Here is a 13,392-nt window from a genome sequence, read left to right on the forward strand (position 1 = left end):
AGATATATATATCTAGATATAGATATAGATATATTATACAAATACTACTCAACCATAAAAAAGAATGAAATCTTATCTTTTGCAACAGCATGATGGACATTGAGGGTATTATATTAAGTGAAATAAACTGGACGGAGAAAGACAAACACCATCTGATTTCACTTATATTTCGGATCTAAAAAACAATATAATTGAACCAAAAAAACAGAAACAGACTCATAGATACAGAAACAAACTGATGGTTGCCAGCTGGGAGGGGGGCTGGGGGACTGGGTGAAAAAGGTGAAGAAAGGAAGAAGTACCTACAAAATAGTCACGGGGATGTAAAGTACAGCAGGGGAACTTAGTCATAACATTGTAGTAACTATGTATGGTGCCAGGTGGGTGTTAAACTTAAGGGGGGAACACTTCCTATGTTATATAAATGTCTAACCACTATGCTATACACCTGAAACTAATATAGAATGAATGTCAACTGTAATTGTAAAAGAAAAAAGAATAGATTATACTGTAACCAAAATGAAAATAAAATAAAAAAGATCCCTCTCTCTCTCTCTTCCTCCTTCACTGTCTCTCTCTCCCTCCCTCTCCTTTGCTAATTAATCAAAGAGAGGAGGAGCAGCTTAAAATAACAGAATCTTTATCTTTAAAGCAAGACACAGTAACTTAATGAAATATTTTTTTTTCAATTGATGAATTCCAGGCACAATTTCTTCTTTAATCTTTCAAAGCTGAAATGAATAAAGCATAAGTTCCAGTAAGCATTTGACCTTATTGGCAGCAACATGCTGAGATCTGAAGGTCTGAACGAGCTCCTTTCTCAGACCCTGCAATCCTGCAACAAGGCCCAGCGTGAACACCACTCAAGGCTCTCAGCCCGCATGCCCTGCTCCGCCCCACACCACGCAGATTGGCACAGGTTTCCCGTGGCACTCCCACGCAGACATTCCTTCCCTCCTCCATCATCCACAGCACACACTGCAGCGAACCGACTTGTACGTGCAACTCAATCAGCATAGAAGATTGAGTTATTCATGTAAGAATCAATTTTGCACCGGACTAAAATAAAGAGCTGCTTTTAAAGTGCTGGACAACAGGCCAAAAACACACACAGTTTGTTTGGCAGCAAAAGCAGCACACTGTCTCCATCCTAAGACAGAGGGTGGTTGGAAAGTGAGCCATAAAAATTTAGTTATCAAAACTCAATCTTCTAATCAACATCTTGATTTCAGATCAGAATGACATCAGAAGTGGCTCAAAATAGGATGGTTTTTCTTCCATGTAGACATTACCTCCTGTGTTTTCGGGGATTATAAATTTAAGGACGATGGCCAAAGGGTGACCATCAATTAAAATGAAGCAATTGCTGCTAATCCTCAGAAGAAATCCATTTTTAGACCTCAGGTCCCAGTGGTCCTGAGCTTGGTTTGAAGTCGAAATGAAATGTATCGGTGGCTTAACATCTGGGAGCCCAAATCTAGGTGAGTTCCTACACATATTATATTCTTGCAAATCATCTATTTGATTTATCTAAACTTGCCACTTGACACCAGAGATGATAACACACCTGAAGTACTGTTCTGACAGTATCTCTGGTTTACACAACTCAGGCCCAATACGACTGCCGAGCCCTAGCGACACTGTGTACTGATAATTACACCACTCATGCTCTCCGCTGCATCAACATGTCATCAACGTGACATCTCTTGGTTGTGTGAAAACTATTAAGAAGGCCTCCTTTCTCTTTTCTATGGCTCCTGTCACTAAGTGTCCAAGACATTAGGCTTTTGAAGTTTTATTATAGGTTAGATGTTTCCAGTTTAGTGTAGAATTCAGGCTGTGCCACCCAACTGGGGGACAACAAACACTATTAGCAGGGACTTTTGGAGGATTTGTGAAGGAGAGATTTCTTTCTAAAATGCATGCCTGCTACCTAGGACTATTCAAAATTAACAACATGGACTTAAAAGGAAATTAACGATTCCTTTCGTTTATTTTTCTGAAAAGTTACCACTTGAGCAAAGTTTAAATGTGCAAACAGGACCAAATGTTGTCTTCCCCAAGTTAAATGCATTGGCTTCCACTAAATCAAGGGTGTGCCCTATTATAATTACAGTCTCATTAATGTAATCTTCACTTAGTAGAAGAAAACATAATACTACCTATATTCCTACTTTGAATTTGAAGTTACTTTGAAGTCACACTAATTTCAATGACAACTCTACAGTCAAGGGCTATCCCTGAACATCACACTACTTAGAACTGGTAAGGGGCCAAGTTGATAACGCCTACCCTTCAACAAATTAGAGGCTGTTACTGGTAACAGGTCCATGAGGAGTCACTGAATTAATAGCGTAGGCAACAGCCATCAACAGGAAATCGTGTTTTATTTATATTATCAATTTGAGTCACTGCTCTTATCCTAGAATTTTATGCCTGCTTTTTCTTTAGTTTCCTGCTTGGGGATCACAAGTTAAAGTGTTTTTTTTTTCTTCTTCACACTTGATCACGTGTGTGTTTTCTTACTGTTTGGCTTCTTCTCTTTGTCTTACTGTTTAATTCATCTTCATCCTCCTTCACACCCATCATTATCTCCTTTCTACTTTTTTAGGGAGATGTTCCTATTTTTGGATGGCGGACACAAGTTGTATTTTTCCCTCCCAGCTCATCTTCCTTTCACATTACTCCCAAGTTCTTATCTCAGATTCCCAAAAAGATCAGTGTTCCATGAGCTGGGGGGTTTGCAGTGCCTGGTGACTGGTGGCTCTTGCCTCTAGGGCAGGGGTGGGCAAACTTTTTGACTCGAGGGCCACAATGGGTTCTTAAACTGGACCGGAGGGCCGGAACAAAAGCATGGATGGAGTGTTTGCGTGAACTAATATAAATTCAAAGTAAACATCATTACATAAAAGGGTACGGTCTTTTTTTTTTTTTAGTTTTATTCATTTCAAATGGGCCGGATCCGGTCCATGGGCCGTAGTTTGCCCACGGCTGCTCTAGGGCCTGGGAGAGGCAAGAGGGAAAGAGAATATAGTCCCATTCCTTCTCCCTCTGCCCCCTAAGCTATCTTGGCAGAGCCTGAGTGGACCTGGGACTCAGAAACTGAAGCTGTGGCCACAGGAAACATATGCACGGAAAAGCAAGAAAAAGGACAGGAAAACCATGTCACCCTTCAAGGTGCAAATGGAGAGGGGCGGGCGCTGGACAGGGCACCTGGAGAGGAATAAGTCCGCAACCACAGAGCATGTTACCGTGGTGCCCGTCGCTTCTTTGTCGATGTGTCAAGTGGCTCACTGAGGTCATACAGATTGGGAGACTGGGAAAATAAGATGCAGGATTAAAGTGACAGAACTGAGATGTATGGGCCCTGATATTTGCTGCAATAAGAGCAATGAAAGGCTTAAAAGGAAGAGTCTCCAAACGAAATGGCACAAGGAGCGAAAGCCCACTTAGGATGGCAAGTAGGTGGGTGGGTGCTGGTGAGTTCTTTGTTTTCTATTCCCCCTGAAGCAGGACAAAAGGAAATGAGCTGAAATTGCAGCAGAAGATTCAGGTTAGACACAAGGGAAAGCACCTTCCTGCTGGCAGGCTGGGGCTAATGGAGCACAGGATGAGAGGATGAGAGGGCTGTGGGCCGTCCCTGGAGATGCTTAAGAACAAACATCTATCTTTTTGGGGGGGAGGGGGGTGTTTAGACATAGAAGGGCCCCCGAGTATTGGAATGGAGACTTTTAGATTTATCTTCCAGTCCTAACTACTATGGCTTTATTTAACGAGACAGACTGATCAATGCATCCACGGGAGCTCCGGTGAGCGGGGGCGGGAGAGGAAAGCAGCACCTCTCCCTTTCTGACCTTGGGTAAAAGCAGCTCTCAGAGCCCCTGAACCAAAGCCTGTACCCAGGTGTGCCTAATCTCATAATAGTTAATGAACGAGCCTCGTGAGGGTTTTATGGAGTTACAACAAGTTTGGACCATGCTCCTTCATTAACTAAGTACAGGGATTGCAAAAATGTCTTCATTTAGAAAAGGCAGCAGTCAGAGTGTAGCGCAATGAGGAGCCTGAAGTGAGTTTGGTTAAATCGTTAGTATCAGCAATAGCCCAGGATAACACCTGGGCTGGTTTGGAGAAGATCCACTATTCCAATCACCTCAGAGCCAAGAAGAGACACACCCTCAGTCCATGCAACACCAAGCGTCCACCACGTGCAGACTCGGTGCCAACAGCTAGGGCACCAAACCAACCTTTCTTCTCAAGGAGCCCACAGCAGAATGCGTTAGAGCAGTGGTTCTCAACCTTCCGAATGCCGTGACCCTTTAATACAGTTCCTCATGTTGTGGTGACCCCCAATTTCATTGTTACAAATTGAACATAATTAAAGCATAGTGATTAATCACAAAAACAATATGTAATTATATGTGTTTTCCGATGGTCTTAGGCGACCCCTGTGAAAGGGTTATTCGACCCCCAAAGGGTTCGCGGCCCACAGGTTGAGAACCGCTGCATTAGAGAATATTGCTCTCCGTACAATGCAATCCCATAGAGCAGGGGTGGGGAACGTCTGCCTGTGGGCTGTATAAGGCCCTGGAAATCATTTGGTCTGGCTCTGCCAAGGCGTTAGGGGTGAGTTAATTCTTTGACCAACTATAGCAGGCTGATTTTTAAGTTGATAATTTTGTATGGCCTGTGAATGGCACTATAAATACCCAAATGGCCCTTGGGGGAAAAAAGGTTCCCCACCCCTTCCATACAGGGTGTGATGGGCAAATGAGGTGGGGGGGGGGTATGACTCACTCAGAGAGGACTGTAAGGAGTGGGAGAGAGGCAGGAAAGCCTCAGACGTACCTGAGCTGCAAAGGGCCATGGGAATCACTCTGCAGGAGCTGCCAAATGAGAATCCTCGGCAGAGGAGCTACAGGCCGGGGACATGGGAGCAAGGGAGATGTGGGGACAAAGGGGACGAGAGGGCAGAGGAGACGTGGGGCAGGGAAGCATGCTTCCTTCTGGGAGCAAACAGGCCACAGCGGGAGAAGGAGAAGTCGCCAGTGGCAAGTGAGAGTAAAGGGGCCAGAGACGCAGACTCCAGATCGTGAAGGCACAGGTGAGCCACTCGGGGCAGGTCCCGGCAGTCTATCCTGAAGGCGACCAGAGCTTCTCGCTCTGAAGGGACAGACGGGATCCGGGTGCAGGTGGGTTGCACGAGGTAAGTAAACTCTGCTGGCATCATCTCGGGTTGAGAGGTCTCGGCATCTGGATGGTTTGGGGTCAGGTGAGCATCGAGTCATTATCAGGCTGGTGAGTCTCACACGCCCAAGCCACAGTCCTATTTGTATTGGGCTAAGCTGCTGTCTAAAGCTTCAGTTGGGCAAGCCCGCTGGCTCATCCTGCCTCAGCCTTGGACGGCTGTGAAGTGCCCGACAGCTAAATGATGAGGTCAGAGTACTGTGGGCAACTCCTGGCACATCCACCTTAATGAAAAATAGCATCACCCGGCCGGCGTGGCTCAGTGGTTGAACACTGACCTCTGAACCAGGAGGTCACAGTTCAATTCCCGGTCAGGGCACATGCCCGGGTTTCGGGCTTGATTAATGATTCTCTCTCATCATTGATGTTTCTATCTCTCTCTCCCTCTCCCTTTCTCTCTGAAATCAATTTAAAAAATAGAAAGAAAAGAAACGAGAGAAACTATCATAGTTGGATAACTCCATTCTCACAGAGCAGCTCCTATCGCCGGTACCCTCCTGGCACCAGGAATTGCAAGGAACACGTCAAGAATTCCAGAGTTCTACATCATCATCAAAGGCCCTGCGCTCCAAGCAATCACCCATCAGCTGTGCAACATTTATTCCTGGTCTCCGACGGACACAGACACGTCTAGGAAATCAACTACAAAGATAAGTGTGGCCATGGGGGACAATTCGCACACGGACGATCATTTTCACCGAAAGCAGGGAGCAGGGCTGTGAATCATCCGTGACCACTTATGCTTAAGCTGCACACATTAAACTTTAATGGTCTCGACACCAGAAGCCAGCGTCAGCCAGCACATCGAGGCACTAATGTGTCGGGCCTAATTGTGCTTCAATGAAGTGAGTCAGGAAGGCCTGCCAGCCGACTCTATTTTGCTATAACATGAAAATTATGAATCTCTAATCGCAAGTGAGGAGTCGGTTTTTACAATTCATAATTCATGATTTCATAGCTTTAAATTATTCATCTTCTCAAATGTTATTGCTACAGCCTTTTAAACGTTTCTGCTCCTTGTGTTCAGGGATGAATGCCTGGGACTGAGCAGCCTCAGCCTTGGACAGCTGTGAAGGGCTTTTTCAACACGCCGCTGCCTGGGGCTCCCAGTGACGCCAGGTTAGGAATGCAGGCTGGCCGGTCAAGGTCGGGACTGCCACCTTTCACTTGGGCCAAGAGATAGCAGGTTCATAAAAATGTCCTATTTCATGAACAGTCATTTCTACTAAAACCTGAACTTTGAAACAGGGCTTTCCTCTCTGACCTGGCCCCCACCCGCTTGCCCATTCTCCCTACCTCCTTGGAGCCTCTGCATGTCCTGTCCCCTCTCTCTGGGATGACTCTGCTCCCTGCTCTCACCCCCAACCCCATCAAGTGCATCTTCATGGAGCTGCTCCTCAGACGCCCCCTCTTTGGGGAGGCTTCCCCAAGTTCCCTCCCCGCCAGTCACTCTGTCCCACTCACCTGCTACTGCCTCTCTTCACTGACCCTGGGCTGTAACCACCGTTTTAGGTGTGTGGACACCGTCTCCCTCCCCCACGAGGACCGTGCTGTATTAAGGCAGAGCATTTCCTTTGTTAGTCACCACTGTACACCAGACTCTGGCATGGTAAGAGGCACATAGTAGGTACTTAATAATTAAAGATTTATAAAATAAAGGAATTGTTCATTCTGAGAGATAATGATTAAAGGCTATTTAACTTGAAATCGCCTCTTCAGTTCAATGAGCACAGTCTGCCCCCAATTCTCCTCGCACCTTTCTATGAGTTGACCTCATGAGCCATCCAAGGGCCCCACAGGAGCAGTCGGCAGGGCCACAGCCTCTCACCTAGAACCTGGGATGCGTGTGGGGGAAGGCTGCATCGCAGACTCGCTGGGAGAAGGATCCTGAGGCCCGAATCGTTAGAGGCAAAGGAAAAGAAACGTAGGCTCAGAGAGCAAAGCCTGCCTGTCTCTCAGCGGCGTAGCCTCCATGGAGGACGCCCCGCCAGCAGTAGGGTCTTTGGGAAGAGAGACTGGAAGCAGCCACGGGCACATCGACCTGGAAGGAGCCCTAAAAACACCACATGTCCAGGGGCAGCTCAGTGCCAGACTGAACCCTCCTCTTGGGTAGAGAAGAGGACACGCCTTGCCAGGGTGACCCCCGTCGCTCCCTCCTGGTTACAGTCCCCTCTGAACAAATCGTTAACCACATCATTTTATGCAAAGGACGGATGCGAAATGCAAAAAGCAAGGAACTAAATAGGTCAAGTTAATAGAAGCCAGCCTGTGAGCTATTGAAATAAATTTTCTCAATAAAAATCAAAGGCTGATGGCTACCTTTGAGCACGTTTGCTTTCTCAAATTAAGTGATGTTTCTGGCTAGCTCACAGCACGTTACTACAATAAGGAAACCTTAGATTCGGATATTAAATATGAATTAATGATGATGGCCTTTTAAGTCATTCAGAAAGCTACTCAAATGGAAGCTGAGTGCATAATTACCAGACATTCTTGGCAAACGCAAATGAAAAAACGTAAAAGATCTCCAGATAAGTGGTCCAATTAGGCACCTTGGATTATTGAGAGATGACTTTACAAGTATGCAAGGCAGGGTTATCACGGGTTTTGTTTTGTTTTGTTTTAGGACTAATAAGTTTTTCACAGCACTTCTATGGAATGCTATCACTGGTATTTACAGGAGACCTAAAGCCAGGGAGAGGAAGGGTAACTAGTCTTATAAAATCCATGCCTAAAGTGATAAAGATTCAGAAAGAGGAGCTATTTGCTAAATAAATGATGAGCCAGATGAAGACTAGAGAATAGAAAAGCTTAAATTTCAACTCCTAGGCCCACACACCACCTTTCATCAGGCCGGTCTCCTTTCAGACGGGCTTGACTTCTCACTACTATGGAAGCCAGGCTTTGGAATGCCTACTGGGGTCATTCAAATTGCCCTTTTGTACCTGAGGTGGCTAACGTGGCAATATAATTGACAGAGGACATGTTATGTTAGACCTTCTGCCAGTTCTGCGATGTTCACAGATGCCCACACAGGACTCCAGCAAACTGACACCTCTACAGTCATTTTCCTGGCATCCCGCGACGAAGCCCGTGCCAGGTCTTCAACTGTGAATAGCTCATATGTCATCCCATTATGCCACCTGGCCTCGGACCAGCACACCTTTAAAATAGATTTATTCAGGCTATAAACTGACAGGACAGTGCCTCTGTCTTTAAATATATTACATTTAAACAGCTGGGAAAATAAAATCCCCACCTTCCAATGCCGACATCTCAGAGGCCAATCTGCAGTAAGAAGGGGGCTATGGACTTCTATCACAGACGCAAACATAGGTGACATTTTGTAACGCGCTGAAGGAGAAACTCACAAAAAGCAGAACCTAAGCCTGGGAACACTCTCACAGGTCCACCACCCGCGTTCCACTTGAAGTTCAGCTGAATACTATTCAATACAGTGAGTAGCACGGGTCTCGGGGCTTTCATTAGAAAGTAGATCCAGATAGGGAACCTATGACACTAGCATGTCAGAGCACGTAATTCACTTTATGTCGATAAACTCACTCATTCCCGTTGCCCTGGGAGACACCTGCTATCTACTGAATTGTTGTAGGTTATCAATGAACTCATAAGAAACAAGGCTGTGTCCCAAGAAAGTCACCTAGTGACATGGGGAACCCAAATGTCTATTCTATGACACAACCTCACGCCCGGCCAAGTGTGGTCCGTCGTCTCAACAGAAACAAGTAGTCGCATATGTTGTGTCCACATGGATCTTATGTTCTAACTTAGGACGCGCACGCAGCGATTAGAGAAGCAGATGGTGTGACGTGAGGTGCCAGTGGGAAGTACTGACAGGAGTACTGGGCTGAAGCATATGAATTGCTAATATGTAATCGATATGAGTCAGAATCGTTAGCAAAGGGCAGACTATTCAGGGAAGGCTTCGTGCAGGAAAAGCAGACGTGAGATAAGCACTCCAATTCCACAGGGACAGAACTGACTCACCACCTGTCTCCCTCAAGCCTTGCTCTCTGCCAAAGATGCCTTCTGGATGAACTGGGCCTCGGCCGGCCGGCGGGCACGAGCATTCCAGGAGCCCTCGCAATACCGCTCTCCCACTCAGCCCTTATCTCCAATCAATCACCAAGTCCCTCTGACTTCATCGCCTGCAGTGTTCTCATCTCTCTCTGCCCCGCTGCATCCCCACTGCTACTTCCCAGGTCGGAGCCTCTATCATCTCTTGACTTCATAGCATTTACCTCATTTTGTAACTGAGTATCGGCATGATTATGTGGTTAATTGAGAAAATAGGCTCCGCAATGGTACAGGTCATGCCTGTTTTGCTCACCATCAATTTTCCACTCCTGCAACAGTACCGGCAACATAGAGAGGAATAAGGAAAGCCCAACGGGAGTGGCTCAGTGATTGAGTGTCATCATTTAAAAAAAACAAACTTTTTTAGAAGGAAGGAATAAGTAAAGAAACGGACCTAAGTGGCGCTGATGGTTCAAGATGAAGCGGAGTGGGAGAAGGAGCGTGAAGGGCCCGGCCCGAAAACAAGAAGCCTGGTGTCCTTCTATGAAGAATGGGCTGACACTGTCCCTCTGCAGAACTAGCAAGTGAGGAGAAAGTGATGATTTTTTGATACAGTCCTTAACTTAGCTCTATCCATTGAAGAAAAGGGTTAAAAAACACATAATGCTTTATTTCCGTTAATGATGAGGAATGAATATAAAAGAAGAAGTGTTACGAAATGTGTAAGAACCTCAGGTAGAAGAACACAGCTCCCACCTCTGTCCACATCGCGCGCCTGGGCAGCACATGACCCCGATGACCTTGGAAGTCCTCCCTCTCCTGGCAGCCCTGGGACTGCTTTCGCACAGTTTTCCTCTTACTCATTCCTTGGCTACTTCTCCTCAATTTCCAGTGCTGGTTCTTGCCCTGCTTCCTGACCTCTAGATGCTGGAAGGCCTCAAGGTTTAGACGAGTCCCCTTCTCTCTCCTCTCTCCATGTAAGTGAGCCCCCGGCTTCCCATCCAGACAGAGGCCACTGTCTCCCCACAGTTTCTCTGCAGCCAGGCATCTCCCCTGAGCTCCAGACCACGTGGCATCTATAGTTGGGTGCCCACTCGGCCTCTGCAGTGAAATAGACCCGACCGGGGTCCTTTATTCCATCCTCGCCCGCATGCGCACACAGTGCTCCTGGGTCTCCCACTTCACCGCGAGAGGGAGAGGCCAGCATTCCAGGAGGCATCTTTGCTTCCTCCCTCACTTCACCCTACCATGCAACCCATCACCAAGTTCTATGGCTTCTGCCTCTAAAAATGCCTCACGTCTTCCTAATTCTCTCCCCACTGCCACTCCCCAGTCCTTGTCAACCCCCTACCTGTGCCCGGTTCCCATTCCAGCGTCTTCCAGATCATCCCCCACAGCAGCCACTGTGATCTTTTAAAACTTACACCAGGTCAGATAATCGCCCTGTTTAAAGCCATTCGATGCCTTCCCACTACTCCTAGGATAACATCTGAATCCCTCGCCATGGAATGCAGGGAACACTACAGGACCTGGCTCTCCCTGGCCCCCGCCTCGGCAAGATCAGGCAGGAAGGCCTGTGCCTTTAGAACCCTTTATCCCCTCTTGACCTTTAAATTCTCCCCTCCTCCGTCCCAGCTTTATGAAGGTATAATTGACAAATAAAATCGTTAGATATTTACAATGTACAATGTGACATGAATATATTATGTGAGGATTCCCTACCACCCCTGCACCCATCGAGTTAGTTAGCACACCCATCACCTCACATATTTCCCTGTTTTTTCCCTACTGGTTTTCTTTTTTGTGAGAATATGTAAGTAATAATCTCTTAGCAAATCCCTGGCCTTTAAATTCTATTCCTTTGGCTTGAATGCCTTCCCCTAGTTCTCACCTTTCTCCTCCCAGAAGCCCCTCCAGTCGCCTTGCCCGCCGTAGCTCCACCCCAACTCTCTCAATCCTGTTTCACTGAACGTAAAACAACCTGAAATTCTCCTGCTCAGCCACCCATCTGCTTATTACCTGGACCTCCTTCCAGAATGCCAGGCCCATGAGGGTAGGACTGCTGTCTCTCTTTAACAGCATATCCAAATCCCAGTACAGTGCCTGGAATATGGTGCTATTTTTTTAAAAGTATCTGTTAAATGAACAAACAAAAAAAAATAGTGGCATTTCATGAATAATACTCCTTTGCCCCTTTTAAGGAGTTGACATGTGTTCATTAAGCTCCTAATATTGTTCCTTGGGCCAAAAGATGAACTGCTTACAGATGCTGCTATTCAGCTGCATCCCAAATTTGTATTCAGTGACCACAGTACAATTGGTATAATTTATAAGTCTGGAGGGAAGCAAAGCAAGACAGTTTAGTACAATGAAGCAAAGGAGAACTGAGCAAAGCTGAGGAATGGGAAGGTGACAATGGAAGGGAAGAGGTGGATGGTCCGGTTAGATGAATATGGGAGGCCACAAGGTCCCTGAGGAATCAGGGAAACAGGAGACGATGCAGTTTATCCATCAATGTCTTTGGGATACCCGTTACATGGATACTCAGTCACTAAGCTGAGAATGACAGACATGGTCCCTCTCCTCATGAAACTTACAGGATAGTGGAGAAGTATTAGATAAACCCACAATGAAGTTGTCGTGATGAACTATGCAAGAATAGTAAGGGTCACAGAAGACCTCTTATAGGACAGCAATCGACTACTTGAGACCTGAGGGTGGATGTAAATTAGCTGGTGAGCATGTGTACTGGTGGCAGGGGCAAGGCTTGGGGGTGGGTGGGGCACAGTATTCAAGGCGAAGGGAATCAGATGCAAAGGCCAGAGGCAGGAAAAAGCTTGGAGAGGAGTCTTGTGTGGCAAAAGCAGAGGCAAAGGGGAATTGTGCAGGAACTGCTGGCCGAGAAATGGAGGAAAAAGAAGCAGCGTCCTATAGGTCAAGGTCACAAGTCTGAGAGTTTGATCCTAAGTGCAAGTGTCTTCTTCTGAGAAAAAACAGACATTCAAAGATGAATAAAAATAAAAAAGAATGTTTAAATAACCCGATGGGAAGTAGAGTTTGCTGTGGGCAGTTTTGACCTGGGTGGTATAGGAGCGATTCTTCTGCACAGTTGGGGTAAGAGGGGGATGGGGGGTAAAGGGTGGAGAAGAGGCTGGAGCTTGAGCAAAATCCCAAGAGTTAACCATTGGGAATGAGGTAGGAAATCAATCAAAAACAAGAAAATAAAACTCTGAGTAGTAGAGGAAGGACCAGGTGAGGTCGCACAGCATGAAAGAAAAAAGCAGCAGTTGGGTCAGTTTTATGATTCATTTGAGCAACAATTTCTAGTTCCAGAGTAGAGCCAAGAAAAGCCAAAAGTTTACTCAGGGCTGGAAACTGACTAGGGATCTGGGGTAGAAACCCACAGGTTTACACAAGGCGGAGCAAACGGGCTCATGGAGGGGCAAATAAAGGTGGAGTGGGTGTGTTGGAAGGTGGGGAGCGGAGAAGTAGAGAACTGAGTGATACAAAGCTGGGAAAGGGAAAAGACAATGTTTGCGTTACTTCAAATCAACTTCACAACGCTGTGCTGGGCATCTTCACCTTCCAGTTACGTTAGATTCCAGGGATGTGGAAATGCATGTCCTGTCTCTGTCCTCAGAGATTCACAGTGTAAGACAGAGTCGGCATCCAATAATGACTGACGATATAGCACACAAATCAGAATAAACTCAAAATAAAGATATGCTGAAAATAATATGAAAATTGTTTTTATGGTATAAAATGTTTTAATGATCACTATTCATCAAATTTATTAAGAAAACTCAAAAATTACTTGGGCTTTTTTAACGAAACTAGAAACGGATTCTTTCATCAGAATACTTTGAAAACTATAATGTCCAAATAATATTAATATTAATAAACTAAACTATATTATAAAACCAAATAGAATTATTTACCTACTCATACAAGGAATCTGTCTCAAATAATAAAATATACCACTTGCCCTAACTGGTTTGGCTCAGTGGATAGAGTGTCGGCCTGCAGACTCAAGGGTCCCAGGTTTGATTCCGGTCAAGGGCATGTACCTTGGTTGCGGGCACATCCCCAGTGGGAGGTGTGCAGGAGGCA

The 13,392-nt window shown here is 46.0% G+C and overlaps 1 protein-coding gene across 2 annotated transcripts in view; it reads right to left on the minus strand.

The window, feature by feature from the left end:
- BBS9 (Bardet-Biedl syndrome 9) overlaps window positions 1-13,392 on the minus strand; it is a 331,597-nt gene that overhangs the window by 21,737 nt on the left and 296,468 nt on the right. The gene's annotated exons all lie outside the window — the stretch shown is intronic.

The sequence above is a fragment of the Myotis brandtii genome, unplaced genomic scaffold, assembly GCF_000412655.1.
Source record: "Myotis brandtii unplaced genomic scaffold, ASM41265v1 scaffold260, whole genome shotgun sequence".
In the NCBI taxonomy this organism is placed as follows: Eukaryota; Metazoa; Chordata; class Mammalia; order Chiroptera; family Vespertilionidae; genus Myotis; species Myotis brandtii.